Below are 24,928 nucleotides of genomic sequence, written 5' to 3'. Positions count from 1 at the left end.
ATGAGACAATGAGGCAGAAGATGAACAAGGAGAAAGAAGATTGATCCTATAATCATGTTGGATGTTTTGGTAAAATTTGGAAAAAGATTTTTGCTGAAAATGCTTTAGTTAAAATCATTATCTTTTGTCACCCTGATTTCCTCTCTGTCCCACTTCCTATCACACTGGGTGACAAAGGAATAACCATGAGCATTTTGGAAATCCCAATCATTGAGCCTGAGCTTCAGAGGAATATATTTATGTGATTTCCAGTTATCTCTGTTTTCTTGGGCTGGAATGGCTTTTAAGAATGCTTGCCAACCCTCTGTGCCAAGTCACCCATATCAGAAACACAAAGGTACAAAGCCTAGAGGTTGTGCTGAAAGTGAATCTGCCCTAGAAAGCTTGACACCAGAACTATGTAGGTAGCAGAGAACAAACTCGGTTTGAGATGGAGGACTCAGAACTTAGTCTGGAAAAGTCTTCAAATCATCAAAACTGTAAAACTGTAAGCAGAGGAGACATAGAAATTCTCTCCTTTCAAGATAATATATAAGATGTGACCTTTGCAATTATAAAACTATCGTACTATTTTTTCCTTTTTGATAGGAAACATGGAAAATAAATGTATTAGAATTCCTTAAGTTTTAAGGCACAATGCTACCAACACTGAGTGTATCTGTGAGTCACACATTTTATGAATCACATCTATTAATACAATACACATGCCAATGCATCACATTAAGACTAAAAATATTACCAAAATTATAATTTTATCTGAAGAAAAATGCTCAATATATACAACAAAAATATATGTGAAAACTATTTCAAAGCTGTCTTAGTCTTCTTGTGTTGCTATAATGAAATACCAAGAAGTAGGTGGCTTAAGCAACAGAATTTTAACTCTTACAGTTCTAGACTCAAAGGAGTCCAACATCCAGGTACGGCCAGAGTGGCTCTCATTCTGAGGCCTTTTCTCTTGCCTTGAGGGAAGCTGCCATCTTGCTCTACACATTACATGATCTTGCTGTGTGTGCACATGTGAAGAGAAACAATGAGAAAGCCAGAGCTCTCTGATGTCTCTTCCCGTAAAGGCACTGATCCCATCACAAGCTCCCACTCTCATGACTTCAGCTAGCCCTAATTACCTCCTGAGGCACTCATCTCTGAATACCATCACACTGGCTTTTAGGGATTTACCATGTATTTGCAGTGGAGTGTGGACCTGAACTTTCAGTCCATAACAAAAGATGTGTGATTAACTAGTCATCCGTTTAATGACATTTGTGATCTTTGTCATCTCTTTGTCATTGGTTATTTATTATGATTTTTTTCTACATAAGCATTCACTTTCATGCCCAGTTTTGTGTCTGTAATTTTCTATGCTTTCTCCCAGAGGATCTCGGTGATTGTATATGCTTCCAGCCACATAAAATCTGGACCTTTTCCAGCCTAAAATAAGATATCATCTTTTACCCTCGTATCCTCCAATTCTTTCACATCTCAAGCTGCCTCTGTTCAACATAACCCTGAACTTATATCAGATTCTGCCCAAAGTCCTGCTCAATTCTGCTTTCTTATCCATTCTCAGGAATTTAAATCACAAATATCAAGAAAGGGACTAGTAAAAGCACAGGTCTCTCAGAGTATAGAGGAAAGGAAGAGGATGGATAAGCAACAACTATCACTCTTGAGGCATGATAAGGGATATAAGGTTAGGGATATTAGTATGATGATATTACACACAGAATCATGTGTCACTTAAGAACGGGGATAAGTTTGTCAATTTTGTCACTGGACACACATCATAGAGTGCATTCACATGAACTACATGATGAACGTCAATCATTCAGTGTAGCCTCTTCTACAACTGAGAGGGCAGTAAACACCAGGTGTGTGAGGCCACAGGTTGCACTACAGCATACTGCTTTACGGTCAATCTTTTTTATACATACATGCTAAGAGATGATAAAATCATAGCATCATGAGTATATACTAGTAACATAGCCATTTATACTTGCAATCAAGTATGACATTCACACATAATTCTACAAGCTATATTTTATAAGACTGGCAGTGCAAGGGGTTTGTTTACACCAGCAACACCACAAACACATGAGTAATGTGCCGTGTCAAGAAATTACAAGGGCTACAATGTCGCTGAACAGTAGAAACTTTTAGCTCCACTGAAATCTTATGGGACCACCATCACATATGTAGTTCATTATTGACAAAAATGTTATGTGGTGCATTAATATATATATGCATATATATATATTCAATATATATAAAACCTCCTTCCCCACCAAAGCTTCACACATCATTGAGTCACAGCCACCATATTTTACCCAGCACCATGATACTCCTCCACCCTCAGGCACTGTGGCTGAGTTTAGTCTATTTTCATTCCTGCTAGCCTTGTGGTCCACCACATCAATTTGGCCTTCTTCAGGTACAACGCTCATCCCATCATGCCCCTATAAGTCTGCATCCCAGGCACTGACCCTGTGGAAGTGCTTTCTAAGAAAGCGTCTTTGATCCAAAATGAGTAAGTCAATATTAATAAATGCTGGAAGGAGGGACTTTGGAAGGTAAGAAGAAACCAGGCTTGCAGTCCCAGGCTACATACACAGAACATATCACATGAAACACCATACAGCTCATTTGCCCTTCACAGGGACTCACTACTTATCTATGGAGAGAGCCACCATATAAATACAAAGTACATAAAGCTTCATTCTCTCTCTGGGCCTCTGGGGCAGGATGATTTCTTAACAAATGCACCCATGGTGGTGTACAAATGATATCTATCTCTGTAGTTGAACTGAAACCTGGAGCTGGTATATTGCATTTTTTAAATTTTCATCTCTAAATCCAAGGTGGCAATTTAGTGTCAAATACAGCAGAAGCCTTTTCTATCGATATCTTACCTAACTGATGAAAAACAAATGTGATTTACAGGAATTCAGGTAAGCATGGCTTTCAGAGCACTGAAATATTTTGCTCACCTTATTTTAGAGAAAGAATTTTCATAAAAATATGCTCAACATGAGACCAAAAATAAATATTGTGTGAGAAATTACCTCTCCCCTCCAAAAAGGGTTTTAGGGTATTATTCGTCCATCTCAGTATTTTACCCTTTCTATAATTCCATGATGTTCTATAACACTTCACTATCAGATCCATCTATTTTTAACAACATGTATTTGCTTAAGGCAGCAAAATAAATGTGAAAATTGTAAATGAAATTATAGCAAGGGCTGAAATGAAAATGGTTATTTTACTTAATCCTCAGTGGGTCAACTAATACAATTTATATTTCATTGCTTAAATCTTTTCATTAATCAGGCTTTTATTGTATAAAAACAACGCTTTAAAATAAGTTGTTTCTTAGCTTAGATAACTATGTGGAACATTTAGCCATTTAATTAATTTAAATGGAATTGTCTTCAGTGTCTCAAAAAGTCTATTTTGGGTCCATCTTCTTCCCTATCCCCCAGCACCACTATTTTTTTTGTTTTGTTTTGTACTGGGGATCAAACTTTGGACCTTGTGCTTGAGAGGCAGGCACAGTGACACTGAGCTAAGTCCCCAGGCCCCCAGCACAACTGTTAATGCTACTGATAGCACTGGTGACTCTGCAGAGTTCATGCCTCCCTAGAATATTATCATCGTGCTCTAGTGTGTCTCATGCTGACATTTAAATATTAGAATATTCCATTTTATTTATTGGTACATTGTACCTTTAAGGGAAGTTCATGGATCTTGAAGGAAAGGTGATGCGTTGTATTCATTTTCTATTCTGCCTACATATCAGACAGTGCCTGCTGTGGTTTAGATCTAGAATGTCCCCCAAAAGTCTCATGTCTTTAGAGGTGGGGACTTTGGAAGGTGATTGGATCGTGGCAGGTTCTATACTGGTCAGTGGATCAATCCATTGATGAGTCGATGGCTGAATATGCTGAATACACCAGTGGGAGGTGGGTCACAGGAGGTGTGACCTGGAAGGGTGTGTTCCTGTCCCCAGCCCCAACACGCTTCTCTCTGTGTTTCTTGGTGGCCATAGGTTGAGTCACCCTCTTCTGCCATGCCGTGCACCATGCTCTTTCTGTCTTGGAGCTAGCCAACCAGCTTTCCTATGGGACTTTATAAACAAAACCCTGATCACACAGGAAATACCACAAAGAATCAACAACTGGGATCTCATCTTATAAAAGCGTTTTGTAAAACAAAAGAAACAACCAACAGAGTGAAAAGACAACCAACAGTATGGGGAAAAATTTTGCCAGCTGTTCCTCAGACAAAGGGCTACTATCTAGAATCTATAAAGAACTCAAAAAAACTCCCTAAATTTAAAGATGCAATCCAAAAATGGGCATCTGAAATGAATAGACATTTCTCAGATAAAGAAGACAAACACCAAATAAATACATGAAAATAATGTTCAAGATTACTGGTCAATTGATTAAAACAATACTGAGCTTCTATCTCACTCCAGAAGAATGGCTGTTGTCATGAAATCAGTCAGCCAATAACAAATGCTGACAGGGCTGTGAGGAAAATAGAACCCTTCTCCACTATTGCTGGGAGTGCAGACTGGGGCAATCTCTGTGGAAATCAGTGTGGAGATACCTCAGAATACTAAAACTAGAGGTTCCATTTGACCCAGCTATTCCCCTTCTTGGTATCTTCCTGAATGAATTAAAAGCATCATACCACAGTGATATATTCATACTCATTTTTATAGAAGCACAGTTTGTAATAGCTAAATCTTAGAAACAGCCCAAATGCCCATCAACTGATGAATGGATAAAGAAGATGTGGGATTTTAATGTACGATAGAGTACTACTGTTCCATAAAGAAGGATACGCTTGAGATATTTGTAGCTAAATGGAAACACTTTGAGACCATACTCTTAAATGACATAAATTGGACACAAATGTTTAAATACCACATTATTTCTCTGGCATGAGAAATTTGAAGTGGAAATAAGAACCAAAATGTGTAATAGATTTTAAGAAATGGGAAAGAAATGTTCAAATGAGAAGGAGAACAAAGGAGGAGGAAGGGGAAAAGAAAAAAGGGGCAAGAAAAAAAGAAAATAGAAGGAAAAAATAGAAATAAAGCTTTCATAAATAAGGAGGGTAAGAGGGATAGAAGGGAGGGGAGGGGAATGGGAACAAAAGGGAAGCAAGATGTATCATTTACAGGTGCAAATTCCCTATGATGAATGCTATCATTATGTATATCTAAAATATACCAATAAGTGTTTTGCTTCAAAATAAATAAATAAAAATAATTTTTTAAATAAAAAAAAACATGTAAGTGCCACTCCACAGACTAGATCTATATTTGGAATGCTACAGAAATTCAGAGAAGAGGGTAAATAATAAAAGGAGTTAGGTCAGGAGGTCTTTATCAAGCTGAGACTTGACGCTTGAGTAGGACAGAGTAATGACAAAGAAACAGGAAGAGTGTAAGGAGACATTCAAACATACGAAAATATTTATTTTGTTCAGGGATTGGAAGACAGTGACAACCACTTAAGTTGGGCAGATGGGGAGGAAAAAAGTTGGACCAACAGATGCTCAAGGGACAGTAATATAATTCTCACACGTAACATTGTAAAATAAAAGGTTGTGATGTTTTTAACTCCAATTTTTGATAATTAGTTATCCAATAACTGAAAATTGATACATTTTTACACAGATTTAATCTTGAAGAATTATAAACAGAATCTATAAATAGAAACATTGGCATTAGGGAACCACTCCAATTTACTTTTTTTTTTTTTTTCAGAATAATATTTACATTTCAGGGTTGGAGATTTACCTCAATGGTGCCGCCACCTGCCCCACAAGCGCAAAGACCCGAGTTCGATCCCTGGTACCAAAAAAAAATAAAATATATATATATATTTACATTTCAATTTAAATATCAAATAGTATTCTAGGGCATAGCTCTACGGTAGCTCTCTCACCCAGCATGCGCAAGACCATTGGTTTGGTCCCCAGCACTGCAAAGGAAAAAAAACAAATAGTACAGCTGATCTTGTAAAGAATATAAATAGTTCCCTGTCTGATACCCATGCCCCACTCCTGGGCCTACTTTCCAGGGTGAGCAATTTTAATTCTTTACTGTTTTAGTTCTCAGTGAGAATTTTGCTTCTCAAAGATTTGATCACTCTACTTTTTCTTGATTCATTAATGTATCACGTTATCGATTCCTAACATGATAAATGAGGATTTGGCACTTCTAACCCATTTTCCCATGCTCCACTCGATACAGATCAATGCTTCCAGGATTCCTCTCGATTATGTCTCCTGGCTTTAAATAATGCACTCCAATATTCCAACCTTGACTAGTCAACCATAGCCTGCACCTTTTGTCACTACACTTTTTAAGTTGAAGATTCCATGTCCCCCCAGTCTTTTTACCACTCAAACACACTTTTGTCTTTGTGCTGGGTCATCCATAATTCTATTTTACATTTTAAAATTGCTAAGTCTCTTCTGAAAACAAATCAAGGCCTTAGGATTTGCATAATAATAAATAAGGTTCTTATTATCATGCCTGAATAAATATTCCTTATAGTAAAGCCCGGAAGCATTCTCTGCTTATATTTCATTTGCTATGATCTTGATCTTTCTGTTGGCCTTTGTTCTTTTCTTACACTGTTTGCTGTTCCTGGATGTTAAAAATTTTCCCTGTCTCTGGAACGGAATGCTATCAAGTCTCTTAAATGCCTTCCTGGAGTCTTCTGTCCCCTTGTTCTGCACAGGATTCTTGTTTTCAAGGCTTGCTCATGACTGTCAGGTTGAATTTCTTGGAATATCTTCCATACTAGATTCTCTTTCCTAGATCCAACATCTTCATGATTTATGGTTTTCATCCTCAGTTTTCCAGAACATAGTTGTAAGTGGTTTCCTTTAAAATACTATGTGTGAATTTTCTGAAAAATCTTGGTATATTTTAGAAGTTAAATGTCCCTCACAGTCCCATGTGTGAAAGGTTAGCCTGTTCAGCTACTGGAAGATGGTAGAAAGTTTAGGAAGTGGGAACTTGGGGAAAGAAAGAAGATCATTGGGGGTGCACCCTTGTTCTCTCTCTCTCTCTCTCTCTCCCTCTCTCTCTCCCTCTCTCCTTCTCTCTCTCTCTTTTCCACCCTATATAAGGCAAGTGGCTTCCTCTGCCACAGGCTCCTGACATGAGTTACTGTGTACCATAGCCCAGAGCAACAAGGCAACTCAACCATGGACTGAAACCTCTGAAAACATAAGCCACAATAAACCTTTCCTCCTTACAGCTTGATTATTTCAGGTATTTTTTTCAGAGACAAAAAGCTGAGTAACATAAATCTTTATTCTACTTTCATGTTTCATTGATGCTTTAACTTTTTCCTTAATATTGTTTTTTATTTAATTTTCTTTTGAAATAAAATATGCATACATAAATTTATTCAAGTTATAAGAATATGTAATTCAATGAATTAACATAAAGTTATCACACCTGTGCATCTGTCACCTAGATCAAGAGAGAAAACTTCACCAGTGCCTTAGAAACTCCCTTATGTTTCCTCCCCATCACCAACCCTTTTTCCTTCCCCCAAAATAATCACCTTCTACTTATGGCACTATAAGAAAGTAGTTTTGTTGGCTTTTGAAATAGAAATGGACTCATTTATATCTTTTAATAGCTAGCCTCTTTCTTTTTGTACATGGATATTTGGATCTCTGGTTTATTACTATTGATAATGATATTAATATAAATATTCTTATCCATGTCTTTTACATATGGTGCTACAAGTGAGATTTTTGAAAATAGAGTACATGAATATTAAACTTTATTACATACTAAAAAAACAGTTTTAAAAGTTTTGTAGCAATTTACATCCTCGCCAGTGGTACATAAAAGGACAGGTATTTTACTTCTTTGCCAACACTTGTCATAATTAGTATTTTTAAGTTAGATTTCTTAATTAGATTTCTTAAAGTGAAGCTAATCACATAATCTTCTCACTTTGCTTGTATATGCTTTTATATTATAAAAGCATAAAAATATGAGGGTTACATCATGAAAGTAGAATGTCAGTGCAGGTTTATTAATTGAAAGTCATTCTCCTCTCCATTTTTCATTCAATTCTATCTACTCCATGTTAAGTGTTCTGGTAATATTGACCAAATGAGAAACCGGTTGAACTCAAAAGAACCTAAGAGATTTTTGTGGCCATGTAATGTCCAGTGGAACCACATAAAGATAGACTAGATTGTCTTTCAATCTTAACTTTCAGCCAGTTAACCCATGTCCCACCATGAACAGCTTTGGAAAATACTCTTAAGTTAATTTTCCTGGGACTTATGTTCCTTCAAGTTCATTCAGTACCCACCAATGTTCAAATATAAGATTTTTAGAAGTTACTAACCATTCTGTATTTCTCAATAGATTGCATTTGTAATATTGTAAGTCACTGAAATTTTACAAGTCAGAAGTAAAAACAAATTACTGTCAAAAGGTAATAAAACATTCTTGATCAAATAATTAAGTATATGGCAAAATAATTAAATTAGCTAAGAAAAGAGTATTTGAAAAATCCTACCAAATAAACTTGAAATCAGTTAGGAATGTTTTGGACTGAGCAAATGTTAGCTTTCTGATTGAGACAATAAGGAAAGAATAGAAAGCTATGAATAGACTTAAACTTTAAGATTTTCAGGAGTTAATAAAAGACCTACAATATGAAAGTACTATGTGTCTTACAATCATTTCACCTATGAACAAAATGATGGGCTGCCCTTGATGAGAAAGAGAAGACTTTCCCTTCTAATATAATACTGGTGTTTGTTTCTTTCCATAGTGGGCAATATGACTCTAGAGGTGAGACCTAAAATTGGAAGTATACAAAACAAGAAGTCTTCAAAATCAGTACTATAGATAAATTAAAGTGCAAAATAAAAGATAGACAATAAGAAACGGGAAGATAGGTCTTTTGTAGATGGGAAGGGGACGAAGAGGTGGGGGGTGTGAAAAGAATGGAGATGTGTCATGTGCATGTAGCAACTTTCCACAATGAATGGATTCATTATCTACTACAAACATGTACTAATAAAAAAAGAAAAAAAGAGTACTGTGATCCCACAAATAAGTTCATTTGTCCAACACAGTGTTACTTTAGAATATAAATTAGTTATGAATATAAAAGGATATTTCAGATTTTTAAAAAGTGGTATGGGAACTTCCACTCATGATCATAATTCCCACTTTTACAGTATTCTACAAATGTACAAAGCACTTTCATACAACTTATCTCATTTGATTCTAAAGATGACCTGGACAGAATATGCTCACATATTGTTCTTGTTTTATAAAATTACAAGGTGCAAAAAGGCTAATTGAAACTCAGGGCTGTGTGTATTATGATTGGAATTGATGAAAATATTGCCTTGTTTTCGGCTCTCAGCTTAAGTGTTTCATGGAGAAATTTTGGTTTTCTATTGACAAACTAAAGCCAGTGACTATTTGAAAACTTATCAACCTTAGGGTATGAACATCAGTTGCTGCATTTAGTAAGAGATTGATATAATTTTAAAAATATTGGACCAGGGATTTACCTCAGTGGCGCTGCACCTACCTTGATAGCACAAGGTATTGAGTCCAATCCCTGGTACCAGAAAAACACACACACACACACACACACACACACACACACACACACAAAATATTATACCCTGTTCTTTTTTCTATCCTTGTTTTCTATATTCAAGACAGATATATAAATAAAATGGCAGATAACAGAGAAGGTAACTCCACACAAACTGGTGGTTTTTTTCAACTAGTACAGCTAGAGCAGAATAATTTAATGATAAACAAATGAGAGAAACACATGGAGATCTTGGATAGGACTGTGATCTGCAAAATCACCTGGGAAGCAGTGGGCAGCACACCCAAGCAAGGATTGAGGATTAAAGGTAAAAAGTGGAAACCAGGAGCTTTTCTTTAGCTGAACCAAAGTTCTGAGTGGACCAGCTTTTAGAAGTTATATAAGCAGTGGCTGAATTAAATATATTCAGCAATGCTTGTATATCCTGTCATGAAAGCCATTGTTGAAATTTAAACCCTATAGGGAACAGTAGATTTTTTAACATGACAAGGCAATGTACATGAAATATTTTCCTTTGGAAATCTCTATTACATTCCCACAGCTAGTTTGTAGTTCAGTGCAAAGGTTTGTGTAACCTCTACAGGAACTAATGTCCCTTCCAACTCACCTCACATGGTGAATAGTTCCCCTGTGCCAAAACCTTTCTGAAAGATAAAGAAATCATTACAAATAATTTAATGTCTTTCACCTGTCAGAGAGAGAGAGAGAGAGAATAAGGCTTTTGCTTAATGAAAATTTGTCAGATGGAAAGAGAGCAGTAAAAGAAATGGCATATGCTGAAATATAATTATTGATCTTCAATTAAATTTTTAAAAATTAGAGCAGTCTAGCTGGACATACAATTTTAAAAGGCTGATTTACCTCCAAAGATTTATCCACATAAATTGTCAAGCTTGTTGGACATAATCAACTTTCCAATTTCAATAAAAATAAACAGCGCTGATTGTGTCTTGACAACTTATCAATAAATAATGTTCTTATAAAAACTTCTGCAGTTGGTAAACCTGATCCAAGAGGTCAGATTCCTGAAATATTTGGTCTCTTCTTAACCCTTCTGTCATTTTTTCATAGCTGGGATGGCTGCGACCATATCAATCTTGTTCAGACTCTTAATCCCTGTGCCTAGCATTTTGTAAATATTCATAAGGAAAGAATAAGAGAAAGAGAAGGAAAGGGGAGAAATATAGAGAACAAGCAGTACTATGCTTATGAAGTACTATCGTGAGTTTGCTAGTTAATGACATCAAGGCAAAGACTCAATTCAATTGTTTTAATTTAATCATAGCTCTTTGAAAATCACAATGACACATCAGACAATAGACCTGTGCTTATAAAACATGTGTGTAGTATGCTTCAAGAATTTGAAATATTCTTTACTACATTTTGTATCTCTCTATGCTGTTTGTAATCAATCAACTACAAAAAGCTATTAGCAACAGCCTCTTTATGAAAGCAACATCTCGTAATCTTATGAAAAAAATGTATAACATGTTGTTATGTGTCAAATTATTGCTGATCTTTTCACTGTATGAAGGTCATCTTAGCCATTTAATACCAATTTCCTTTACTTTGTTGCTGTTCACATGAACATATCTCAGTACATTTTTTACTTGTTATCTTTCTTTCAAAGGAAACCATGTAAATTTCACCCAAGGCGAATCCTTCTACTTCATCTCCTTGAGTTCCTTCTGAGACTTGATTTCATCAATAGACTTTTCTTTTGCCATGATTTCAGTCTCTTACTCTTCAATCTTGCCTTTCCTTTTGAATACTTTGTATCAGTCAGTGCTCACTAAAGAAACAGATTTAATGCAAGAGATATAAATGTATAAGAATTTACAAGGTAGACTTACAATAGCTGCCCACAGAGTCAACTATAGAAGAATGCAAAAGGGCCGTCTGCGTGCTGGAGATCTGAAGAATCCAGGTGAAGATCAAAGGCCTGGACCTCGTGCTAGTGTCCCATGTGAGTCCATATCAGGAGCCTGAAGGGTTTGTGATGGAAGCCAGGAGGCAATGTCCAAAGTGAAAGTGAAGACTGGAGCTCCACTGAACAAACATAAAGGAAACTTCCTTCTTCATTTCCCTTTTATTCTATTCAGGCAGAAAGCCTGTTGATTGATGCCATCTACACCCAGAGTGGGGCTTCCATTATCCATACCCAGAACCGTGCTAAGCCAATTTAGGTATCACACACTCTAACCCAGCATCACACACTCGTGATCCAGCTACCTTCCAAAAGCCCCACAAATGAGTGCATGAGGCTTTGGGACAACATCTAGATACAAACTGTAACACCGTTTTACTATCACTGATTTAAATTCAGAGTTACATTTCAGTCCGATCCAGAATTTCAGTTACCTCAACAGTTACACACACACACACACACACATTCTCTCTCTGTTTCTCTCTCTGTCTCTCCTTCTCTCTCTCCTTATATGTTTGTCTTCACTGCTTCTCAGTCCTTCATTGTTAGACAGGCTCCTATAAATTGATGTTGCTCTTCATCCTATCAATACCAAAAAAAAAAAGAAGGCCTCTTCTCTACTGACTCTGGAAAATTCCAGAGAGAGCTCTTCACTCTCAGGTGGAAGCCATGTGCTTTTCCCTGAACCAATTCCTTTAGCCACAAGAGACTTGCCTTATTGACTATGTCTGAGTTACAGGGAATTCTGAGCAAAAGGAAAGAGAAAAAAGAAAATTATCTACAGTCCAATACATGGATAGCAGTTAATAAAGAGGCAATTCTGCAAAGGAAAAAGATACAGCACAGAAAAAAAACAGGAACAGTCAGTATGTGTACAAATATAATTAGCTTTTTCTAATCATAAAACTTTCTTTTCCTCAACAGTATTGTTCTCTTGAGACAACAGTTTCTTTTATAACCCTTAAGTTTTCAGCTGAGGAATGTGGTCATGACTGCTCACGAATCATCCCTTATTTCCTTTACTCCTGAAAACTAGCTTCTAAGCAACTCCAACATTGAAGTTACTCTCTCAAAAGTCACCAATGCTGTATTCTGCCTTTTCTTTATCTACTGCCTCTGGATGGAATTCAGTACAATTTGTCAGTCCTTTCTTGAAACAGTTTTCTCCTAAAATTCCCATGACATTCCAATAGCCTCTATGCTTACCTCTATTCTTTTTTTCTCATTCCCTAATGATGTACATATCCAAGACCTGTGTTTGTCCTCCTCATTTCACTCTGTCTTGGTAACAGGATATGAACTATTCACACATCTTCAATTATCACTTCTACTGAATGGCTCTCATCATCTAAATCTCTAGCTCAAAACCCCTGCACACTTTTTCATGATTCCAGCTACACAGCTTACCAATAAAGCTCCCGTTTATCTATTGGTAGGACTAACCTTATAAATGCTGGCATGTCTACTTCTTTGCTTCAATCTCAACATCTAATTAATGTACAGCAACAAACCAGAAAAAAATTATATCTGCTTTGTGGATATAGATTTTTTTTCCTTAGATGGCAGATCCCAAATTAAAACCTGCAGGTTGGAGAGAGGTACGGAGTGGAAAAAGTTCTACCAAGATTTTTTTTTTTTTTTGGTACCAGGGATCGAATTAGGGTCCTTGAGCTTGCAAGGTAGGCAGCAGAACCAGTGAGCTAAATCCTTGGCCCATCTACCAAGATTTTTAAGGCACAGATCTAGAATCTTATTTTGCAGTTAGCTCATAGAAAAAAAATATTTTACAAATCAAAAAATAACTAGTATTTTTCTCTTCATTCATCAGTCTTCTGTGTCTGTCTCATTTGCTTCTCAACTTGGAAAGCAGAAAAGGAGTGATACTTATTCTCCTGTGGAATCCCAATACAACACACTCAGATTCTTATCAGTTTTTTCACAATAGAATCTATAGATCATGCCAAAAAATATGAATATGGTTTGAAAATAGAGAGGACATAAAATTTCCCTTTCTTAAATTCAGAGTTCTATAAGTAGAAATATTCAAGGTAAGATTATTTAATCCAACTCCATCCTTTTACAAATTAAAGTGAATTTCTCAGCCTCATCCAATCATTCACAACTAAATAGTGGGTAAGACCTCTATTTTCCTATCTGAAGTTCAATACTTCACTTTCTGCCACATGTTTTTCAAAAAGGCAGCAAGTTCACCTTATGATCCCTATGTCCGCCATGAAGGAATCAACTGTACAGCAATATGGATTCACCACAGCAGGACTACAGCTCCTGAGGAGCTGCAAGTGCATGGAAAAGATGTCTTTGAATCTTCCCAAATTATCCTTTTAGGGTATGAAAAAATACATTCAAGAATTAGTTTCTGTGTCAAGAATTTGTCATTTTGGCAGCCCAAACCATTACCTAAAGCAAGCCTAATCTTATAGACACTGTTTTAAAATTATTGAAGTCTTCAAAGAATTTTTAACCCAGAGCCATATTATATAATTTCTACGTTATGTGTTAAGAGTTCAATCCATTTTATGTTCAATTGTGCAACACTTAAGTAATGTTTCTCTTGGTGTTAATTGGTATTTGGTAATTGATTGACCCATCAAAAATCATCATCCATACTCTTTAAAAGAATGAGAAAAAAGATGGAAAAGTCTATTATATTAGGATGAGATATATGTGTAACTATTTGTTAAAAATTTAATCAAGCTAAAAATTAGCCTATTAATGGTCTAGTATTTGTTTCCATGGAAACTGGTTGAGGAGTGGTCCCAAAAAGGTTTTTATTAAATGTGACTTGACCTGTATATCCATATTCACTCAGGTGTGAAAAGAAGATAATGCCTGGGAGAGAGCAAAAGAAAAGAATGGAATAGAATCAGTATTTCCTCTGAAGACACACAAAAAGTTAGAACTCTAAAAGTATCAGTGAATAGTTTTAGGAACAACTGGAAGATGATCTGACCTCAGCTATAGTTCAGGAACTTCTTAGCATGTGAACTCACCAACTGGACTTGGAGTTAACAGGGCCTGGATACAGGTTCCAGGTATGATGCGGAACAGTTTACATTATTGTGTAATTTGAACTGTCAGCACCTCTCCATTTCCTCCTCTGCAAAAAAAAGTGTTAATAATAGTACTGAAAAGTTCATTGATACAGTGCTTGGTAAGCCTGTATTGCCTCTAGGCTGTATTGACATAATATAACAAAACATCTGGTGTGTGTGTGTGTGTGTGTGTATGCATATGCCTTCATAGATAATTATATATTCAGTTCAAATCGATGTAATTCCTTTCAACTCCACTTTTTTTTATATATATTCTCTTAATGGGGGTTTAGGTGTGTCCAGACCTATGGTTGGATAAGGGCATCACCATCCTGTTAATATGCCATATGCCTCCTGTTTTACAATATCCTATCCCATTCCTGGATTAGTAATAATTAACTATATAAGCCGAGTTATATTTAAATTATTAAATGTTTAAACTGAAGATGAATTATGCCATCTAATGAAAACATTACACGTAGGGGAAAGCAGACATGCAGAAAAATAGCAGGAAAATAGAACCCTGTCTAGCAGAGTGTGGACATTCTACTATGACTTCTAGAAAATGCATTGACTACTGCAGGGAACAGCAGTAGCAACAGCAATAATAGCTAACATCATAGAGCCCCAGAAGTTTCTACTGGGCCACTCCTGAGGAATAAATGCTTTTTCTCTATCAGGGGCATGTCCTCATTTAGCTTCTCAGTTATATAAGGGACCATTCCAGCCTCTTAAAAGATATGTAAAAAAGTGTAGACTGTGATCTTTCCTGCCATAATTTCCCTGTGTCATGAAAATATGAAACGTCGCATTATGTATGTCAATTTGACTGGGTTACAGAGTGCCCAGATCCTTGCACAAAGTTTATTCTGAGTGTGCCTGTGAGTGTGGATGAGATTTATATTTGAACTACTGGACTAAGTAGAACACCTTCTGTAACGTAGTGAATCCCATCTAATCAGTTCAAAGTCTAAAACTAAATTTCCTATGAGATTTCTTCTGCTTGACTGTCTTTAAATAGGACGCACAGTATTTTCCTGCCTAAACTAAAACATGAGCTCTTTCTGGGCCTGTCAGGATTCAGTTTAAATTATTACCATGGTGCTCCTGGGTCTGCAGCTTAGCTAGCTGACCACAGATCTTGGGATTTATTGGCCTCCATAATTCAGTTTCCCTGGAGGACCATCACTAATACATACAGGTTTAGCAGAGGTTGGATGAAACACATTACATAACAGTACTGATAAAATCAAATTAAAGTACAAGAGAAAAAAATTTTAAAATACCAAAAATAACCATAGAACCCTAAAATAGATGTTAATAATACAACTCAGCAGTCACTGAAAATTTAAGAAATCATTCAAAGTGACTCTGCCATGGAGGTTGTAGGCTCCGTCCTAGCCTGTTGAGTTTCTCCCACAGGAAGGTCTGGGCTGGTGAACTAGGTAAGTCCTCGAGAGGGACACATTGCTCACAACTCTGTAGAATTCCCCACCTGCCACACAGTGGCAGGTGCTCCAAAAGCTGCAGCTTGTTTCCTCATTTACATCACCCAGCTCACTTTAGAGTAGATGAATTTGCAAAAGCAATGATAATGGGTGCTATGAGAACAACACTGAGATGAGCTTTCCACAGTGAGAGGAATAAACAGCGATGCAAAAGGCTGAGGAAGCTCAAGTTACTCTAAGCAAATGGTACTTTGGGAACCAAACTTTTCAACCTACTATGACTTTTTGGGCGCCCACATTTCATAATTCAATGTCTTCCAGTTACTCCCTCAGAAATAGAGTGAATATTCTCTGAATAAAGGCAAGTGTGGGTTTGAGTACTTCATGGGATAATGTCAACAAGGAGAAATTGTGTCATTCTTGCCCACCACTCAAACTCTACCCACAAACGTTGTTTCTGAAAGTAACATGTGCCTAAGGGACACACAATAATGTAATAAGCAAAGAGACTTTTGAGGTTATAAATAAAAAGATAAATGGACATTATTTTTCAGGGATCAAGAACATGTTGCACAACTCTCAGCTCCATGCCTTGTTGTGAAGAGCCCCACTCCAGTGAAGATGTGCTGCTGAGCACATGGACTCTGCACACTTCCTCATATGTTGGCCCCTTCTCCAGAACCCTTCAAGGCATAGCAGTTACTCTTTCAAAGACATGGGATGAGTTCTTTGAAGGTTTCAGGGAATATCTTCTTTGAAAGGAAAGGGGTCTTTTCATTGCTCACAGACATTAAAAAGGGATAGATGTATAGATGACCTTCTGTCCCACTTTTCTTAAGAGAGAATGGGAGAGAAAGAAGGGGGGTGGTATTGTTGAAGGACCAAGCACTTTTGTGTTAAGACACCTTGGCTTGAGTCATAACCCTGCTTCTTTCTCACTAAATATTGAGGAAATTCTATAACATTCTTAACCTCCATTTTCATATCTACAATATGAGTATATTAATAATACTTTCTTCAGAGAGGCATTGTGAAGATCAAGTAAAATCCCATTTGTAGAAGGGCAATAATAGGTGTTCAATAAATATTAGTGTCCTCTCTTCTGATTAAAGTTCCCCTTAATGAAGAGCTACAAAAGCAGGGGACTGTTTGACACAAAATATTTCTGGGATAGACATTTTGGGAGATAAAGCTCTAAGATAATCAAGAAATACAAAATTGTGCTAATAATCCTACCTTAAATTTCAGTTGAGGACAGAATGACACATTATATGGTAAAGTATAGGATGAACTGTAAAGTCCTTTGTAAATGGAAATACTGGTGCCATTTTAGTAGTGACATAATCTGCCAAAGATAGAAATATGCTTTGGGAGACGTTCTGGCCACCTTGTGTGGAGTGATTATCATGTTACAGAAATTTCTCTGTTCTATCTACAGTATTTCACATCTTTTTACAACCACATTCAGAAGTGAGCACCTCGAATCCACTTCATAGTAGGAAAAAAGTCCCGATGTGCTGAAATCCCAACAGCTAATAAATGGCAGAGTCTGAATTTTAATCCAAGATTCTCTGAGGTTCCATTGTCTCCACACAGTGTCCCGGACACAGAAAGGACAAGGAATTAGAAGGTAGCTGTGAAATTTGGAAGGAGTTTTAAATAATGCCTTGACCCCAGAGCAGTGTTTATATACCACGATCCTCACCATTCTAGTGGGACCAGTGGCCGAGAAAATGTAGAGGCTGCACGAAATGTGTGTTGTGCACAGGACGAGGCTGAGATTCTGTCTCAGTGTTGTGATTATCAATAGAATTCTGCCTATGGAGCTAACTGGCTGCACTTGGTCGTTTTGACCCAGAAGGTCATTGCTCTTTCTCTTTAGAGGCTCCAGAGAGAAGAAAAAGTTCAGAGGCTTACCTTGTCCCCAGCCCTTATCTGTCTCAGGTCCACCCACAGAGTAATCCTAGGCATCTCTTCTTTCCTCAGAGTACCTCATGGCAGTGAAATTATTGTGTCCAAGAGTTGACCCAAGGAAAATTTGGGGAAGGATGAAACTCACGCATCTCAGGGAAACCTCAGAGTCCCACTGACTGCAAAATGCACAATGAACAGAATAAATGACTGAAATCACAAGCAACTTAATTGCTTTTCTGCTGCATCAAGAGACTGTGGAAAGAAAGCAGCTCTTTGTGAGACCTTCCAGGAGTGCAAAACCACATTCCTTCTTACTATATATATATATTATATATAATTTTTCTTTCTGTATGTATATATATATATATATATATACTATTTTTTTTTTGCTAGTCTACATTAACTGTAGTATCCTCAATCTCTCCTTTCAATTTCCCTTCCTATCAACCCCTTTTTTCTTTCTGCAAAGGGCAAGTAAATGTCTCTGAGGATGCAGCTTCAGGACACAGCTGCAATATGATGATGGCTTTGCTCCCGAGTGCTTCTGCCAGGCTGGCCTAGTGAACATGAGATGGGAAAGGAGAAACAAAAACCTCTATTGTTCTGCACAAGAACAAACCAGTGTTTAATCTAATGCAAACATAATTACTTTTAGTTAAACAAAAGGGGGAAAACAAATAAAAAGAAAAAAACTTGATGTTTACAGCGTAGGCTGTGTGCTCAGAAATGAACAATTGTGCGGGCATCAGATAGACACCGCATCCCTCCTCTCCACTGCTGTTCTTTGAAAACAAATTTGAAAAGCACAGAAATAGGAGTTTCTGGGTCCTAGCTATTCTATTATCTTCAACAGTTTCCACTTTAGGTTCACATTGTTGCTCATCTCTTTAGTCTGAATATTAATAGAAGATTGACACTTCAAGAGGTGATATTAAAGTCAGGTGTCATGAACTAAAATATTTTTAAAACTTTCCCATTGACCTTTGCATGGGATTGATCATTTTGATATCCTCAAATAGAGAACAGGATGAAAGGAATTTTCATTTGTCCATTCAACAAATATTTATTATCAACCTTATCTATGATAGATGGTGTACTGAGGTGAATAATATAGAAATGAGGATTTTTCTCCTAAAGTTTAGACTGTCTAGTAGAAAGATAAAACATTATTCAAATAAGTACAGAAATGTACATATTGCTATGAGAATATATAACTGAGAAGCCCAAATTTCTAGCACAGTGATGAAGGAGAGTAGTCAGGAATAGTCTTTCTAAGAAACTTTCAAAGCTTAAAGGATACAAAGGAATAGCTAGCCAATGAATTTTAAAAGGAAGAAAAAGAGCTAGAGGAGGAGGCACTCAAATTCGCAAGCATGCAGAATGCCCAGAAAAAGGAAGGACTATGGCAGACTTAACCTGAGAGGCCAGCCTCAGTGTGTTAGGGATGTTCTAACAATTACTACAATCTTAATGGCTTAAAACAATTGACATTTACTCTCTCACATTTTGGAAGCAAGAAAGTGTTGCAGGTCCACACTCCCTTACAAGGATGAAGGTCAGAATCCTTCCCTGACTACTCCAGCTTTGAGAGGATCTAGGTGTTCCATGGCTTGACACTATCTAACTCCAATTTTTGCCAGTCTTTAAGGTCTTCTTGAGATCATTAATTACATCTGTAATGACTACTTTTCCAAACAAGGTCACTTCTGCAGGTAGCTGTGAAGTAGGACATGAACATATCTTTCTGGAGAGCAAAATTCAGCACTCCATTGTCAGTGCTGTTGGAAAGTAGAGAATGTGGTAGTGAGAAAGGCAGTTATAAGATGTGACTGGAGAGATCATCAAGGGCAGATTGTGCAAGCCAGGTTTCACTTAGCATTTTTTGGAGTTTTTTTGTTTATTTTGTTTTGGGTTTTTTGCTGAATTAACAAATTATCAGAATTTCATAGCATAAAACAATATCTCATTATTTCAAACTTCTCTGGATCAGAAGTCTGGACACAGGACAGTCCAGGAGAGGAAAATCTGCTCAACCTATAGGGGCAGGAACCAAAGAGAAAAAGGAGGTCACACTCAGTGATGCTGCTTCTACCCAAGTCTCACCTCCTAACAGCCCATCCAGCTGTGGACTCATTAATGGATTTCACTGATGAGTATGGCAGCCCCCATGATCCAATAACCTTCTAAAAGCCCTATCTCTAAACACATGAGACTTTGGGAGGACTTTCTAGACTTAAATCATAGAACCCACACTGGGTACATCCTTGCAACATTGCAACATCTTCCTGAAAATGTCAATCCTATCCAAAGATACTCTAAAACAATTTGAATTTCCAAGAACAATCTCAGCAGGGAGGTAAAAAACTAGGAACTTTCAGGAAATTGCAAGAGAATTTCTCTAAACAGGTAAACGTAGATAAAATAGTCAATGCAAACCAGGAATAACTATCTCCAAACCGAAAACAACAACCTGTAAGCTATCTTTCCATGTTAGAGTAATCAAAAGAAGGAAGTGAGCCTGCATCTGGTTTGTCTTCAATCACATGACCCAGTGGAGGGTTTGCTTGGCTCAGGCCAATGTACTATTGCTCTCCAGAATCCTGGAAACCCTAATATCTACTGCAGGCATTGACTCTCTCTATTAAAATGTAGACCATTTCCTGGGTGGGGGAAAGGAAAGAAGGGAAAAGGAAAAATATGAGAAAAGGAAAACATGGAAACAAAGTCTTTGTAAATAGGAAAGGGTGGAGGGAGTGAAGGGAGGGTAGGGGAATGGGGAAAAAATAAGAACCAAGAAACAGCACATAAAAGTACAAGATCCCAATGATGAATGTAACTGTATTATATACCTAAAATGTACCAATAAACTAAATGGAAAAAATGCAGATCATCCTGTGGAAGGCTGGGTTTAAAACATCACAGATTGGTGAATTGTCACTGTAGAAATTTAGCCAGGGATTAGCCTGTTTGTGTAAAAATGGATTTGAATGTTTCTCTCAAAAGGAATTAGAAGTAAAGTCTCCATTCAGCCGCATCCACGTCATTGAGATAGATGCATGGGCTCTGCCATTTTCTCTTGTGCAGTCAATACCTAAAGTCAGGTAAGAAAATAGATTCTTTGGAAAGGATCAGTACAGTATAAGATAGCTCTGTGCTGAGGCACTTCCATTTTTGGCCTTACCAAAGTCAAGGTAGATCTAAGGCAAGAAATTCTACTTCAAAGGACTTTGTGCTTTATCTTACTCTGGCCAGTCTCATTCGAATGAGTACACCAATTATGTAGCTCTTCTGGTTTGCACAGCACTCTTGTTTCTCTCATAAAGGAAACATAAAATTCACTTTCTTAAAACTCTTCTCAAGCCATCAAAGTAATTGGTGAGTTTCTATGGTCCATTGGAGCTATAACTAAGTAGCATTGAATTCCTATGGTACTGGGGGACTCATGGTCTCCTGCAACTATTTACCAATTCCTCTGGATCCTTCAGGACAGCAATTCTGCAGAAGTTGGCATGAAATTGCCTATGTATCCACTCTGCTCAACACCTTCCTTTGCTAGCTGCACCACTGATGTTGCACGTCTTGTGTGGAAAAAGGATCCTAGGTTCAAAATGTTTCTCTCTTTGTCATTTGCTAAAATTCATGCAAAGTACTGAGGTTGCATGGAGGGAAAAGATCCAGAAATTCAAGACTTGCCCATTCAAAGGTACTGGGCATAATTAATTTCACCAATGATTAAGGTGATGACAGGGCTCTTTACAGAGATAAAAACTGAAAAGGCTGAGATATTTTACTTTACAAAAGATGAAAGCCAACTAAAAGCTCATTGGAATGCTTAAATATCTTGGAAGTCTCAAAGTGAGATCAATAAAACTGGAAAAACAAAATACAGGGACAGGGATACATGATTCTTACATTGCTTTTTGTTGATATCACTAATATTATTATATTTATAAATGTTAAATGTAAGTTAATAGTAGCAATGTAAAAACAAAAAGGGAAAAACATGATAGCAATACTCCTTAATTCTCTACAGAACCAAAAGAAACATTTATCTTATAATAATTAATTTTTCTTCCTTCTATTTTAAAATACTTATGATTCTTGAGAAAAACTAGGATTTCATTTTATATTTAAATGATGCTCTGTTGAACACCTTAATTGTAATATTTCACTATTTAAAGCATATTATAAATGAAGACCAATTCACTAGGCTTGAAAGAAAATTTATTTTCAAGTGAATAATTTTACTTATTTCAAGTGAAAAAACTCTATATCCCTTCTGATTATTGTGAAAGTTTTTCTACCCAGACATTGTAGAAATTTTCCAAAGAGTCCTCAAAATTTACTTTTTTACCTTAGAAAAGTTTTAGATTTACAGAATTATTACAAATATGAGAGTTCCCATACACTCCATACCAAGTTATTTCTATTATTAACATTATATGGTATATTTGACATAATAATGAACCAATATTAATACATTATTATTTTTAAAAGCTTGACACTCTTTCAAGCTTCTTCATTTTTTTCTTTATTCTCTTTTTTTTCTCTCCTAGTACCATATGTAGGGAAGCACTTTACATTTAGTTACCATGTCTCCTTGTATTGCTGAAGAATTGCTGACAGTTTCTTGGGTTTTCTCTTTTTTTGACAACCTTGACAGTTTTTTAAATTAATTTTATTGGTACATTTTTGACATACATAATGTTCACATTCATCATAGGAAATTTGTACCTAATATATCTTTATTTTTCCTATTCCTCTCTTCCCTTCAATCTTTCTTCTCTTTTCAATTTATAAAACTTTGTTTCTATTGATTTCCTTCCATTCTTTTTCATTGTTTATCTACCCTTCTTCTTCCTCCCTCCCTTGTTTGCCTTTCCATTTGAACACTTTCTTCCTGCTTCCCAATATCTATCTTCCATTTTAGTGCTTATTCCCTTTAGGTTCCTCAAACAGAGAAACAATGTGATATTTAAACATATCCAATTTATTTTACTTAAAATATGTTCTCAAGGTGCATCCATTGACCTAAAAATGTCTCAAGTTTATCCTTCCTTATTGCAAAGTAGTACTCCATTGTATATATTTAAAAACCCACATTTTCTTTATCCATTCATCAATTGATGGACATATGGGCTATTTTCAAGATTTAGCTATTATAAATTGCGCTGCTATAAATACAAGTGTGTAAATATTGCTGTGGTATGATGCTTGCAACTCTTTCGGGAAGATGCCTAGAAGGGAAACTGCTCGGTCAAATGGAACCTCCAGTTTTAGTTTTTTGAGGAATCTTCACACTGCTTTCCATAGCAATTGTATCAATTTATACTCTTACCAACAGTGAATAAAAGTTCCTTTTTCCTCACAACCCTGCCAGCATTTGTTATCAGTTGATTTCTCCACTTGATCTTAGCCAAAAGGTTGAGAAGCAATCTGTTGATTTCTTGATGATAGGCATATTTTCTGGAGTGAGATGGAATCTCAGTGTTGCTTTAATTTGCATTTCTTGAATGACTGGTGATGTTAAACAATTTTTCATATATTTATGTGCTGTTTCTACTTCATCTGAGAAGGGTCTATTCATTTAGGTTTCCTATTTTTAGATTTGGTCTTTAAATTTAGGGGGTCTGATTTCTTTGAGTTCTTCATATATTTTAGATATTAGTCTTTTGTTTGAGGAATAGCTGGTAAAAAATTTTTCCCATTCTGTGGGTCGTCTCTTCACTCTCTTGGTGGTTTCTTTTGCTGTGCAAAAGCTTTTTGATAAAATGAGATCCTAGTTGTTGATTCATTGTAATATTTCCTGTCCAGTCAGAAAGCCCTTGTTCTTAGATAGGCAGAAACAATACAAAGAAAGTGGCCATACTTTCTAAACTGTTGTCCAGATTTAGTGCAATCCTGGTGAAATACCAATTAGCATACCTCACAAAACTAGAGAAAATGATCCTGAAGTTTATTTGGAACCAGAAGAGACTTAGAATAGCTTAGAATAACAAAAGCAATTCTAAATTAAAGAAACAAAGCAGAGGGCACCACAATCACCAACTTGAAGTTACACTACAAAGCTACTGTGATGAAAAAAAGAGCAGCATAATTAATCTTGGCAATAAACAGAACTCAGGATCAATGCAACAGATAGAAGATGCATAAAAAACTCCAAACACACTCAGCTACCTCATCTTTGACAAAGGGACTAAACACCTTCACTGGAAGAAAGATAGCCTCTTTAAAATTGTGCTGAGAAAACTGGCTTTCCACATGTAGATTAAACCTAGACACATATATCTCCCCATGTCCTAAACGGAAATCAAAATGAATCAAAGATCTAAATATTGAAACAGAAACAATCTACTTGAAGGTAGAATAGGAAAAACTGTTGAAGACATAGGTGTAGGCAAAGACTATGGACCTTGACAGTTTTAAGGAGAGGTATTTAGATCCACACTGTAGATTGTCCTCAAACTGAGATTTGTGTAGTGTTTGCTCACGATCAGGGCGGGTTAGTGTGCTCGGGGAAGAAGATCAGAGGTCAGTTACCATTCTCATCACATTACATTGCCAATGGGATGCTCTCCTTGGTCACCTGGCTTGGAGGAGTAGTTCTCATGTTCCTCTACTAAAAAATTGCTCCTTTCTCTCTCCTTGGACACCATGCTGTTTGGAAAAAGATCACTATGTACAGCCCATACTTAGAAGGAGGAAAGTATCGTTCAATAGTGGAGCTCCATAAATCACTTGAAAGTCATCTGCATAACAATTTGTTTATGGGAGACCCCTGGTCTTGTGGATACGGTGCCCCACCGGAGACCACACAGAGCGGCCATGTGCGGCACACTGAATCCTCACAGCAGAGGCGCCGGGGGAACATAAAGGCCATGGTTATGAGCCCCAGAAGATAGAGCAGAAGTGAAGAACAGAAAGGGCCTTTCTGACGCTCCTCAATGA

This window comes from Heterocephalus glaber, unplaced genomic scaffold, assembly GCF_053883595.1.
Source record: "Heterocephalus glaber isolate CG9 unplaced genomic scaffold, H.glaber_assembly_v1.0 deba00000594, whole genome shotgun sequence".
NCBI lineage: Eukaryota > Metazoa > Chordata > Mammalia > Rodentia > Bathyergidae > Heterocephalus > Heterocephalus glaber.
Note: the sequence above shows the minus strand (reverse complement) of the source record.